Source organism: Penaeus monodon, chromosome 31 (assembly GCF_015228065.2).
Source record: "Penaeus monodon isolate SGIC_2016 chromosome 31, NSTDA_Pmon_1, whole genome shotgun sequence".
In the NCBI taxonomy this organism is placed as follows: Eukaryota; Metazoa; Arthropoda; class Malacostraca; order Decapoda; family Penaeidae; genus Penaeus; species Penaeus monodon.
In genome coordinates this window covers 30,308,085-30,308,309 of record NC_051416.1, presented here as the reverse complement: position 1 = coordinate 30,308,309, position 225 = coordinate 30,308,085, and the positions used below count along the sequence as shown (strand labels likewise).

Here is a 225-nt window from a genome sequence, read left to right as displayed (position 1 = left end):
TCTTTAAACCTCGCGGGTCCGATATTCTAGAAAGTAAATCCTCCAGCCACTTTTGGACTCATAGTGTAAACGATTTAAAAGCAAGAATGTACACACAGGAAACCATGCATTTCTCAAGGCGGATCTACAGAATGATTCACGACATTTACCTGTTCCTTGAAATGTTTGTTTGTGTATGTACATAACAGGATTTAGAGATGGGGGAAATGCCGTTCGAAAAATGGA

At 39.6% G+C, this 225-nt stretch overlaps 1 protein-coding gene across 1 annotated transcript in view; it reads right to left on the bottom strand.

Moving 5' to 3' along the window:
- Positions 1-225, bottom strand: part of LOC119592949 — a 10,856-nt gene that overhangs the window by 5,350 nt on the left and 5,281 nt on the right. The gene's annotated exons all lie outside the window — the stretch shown is intronic.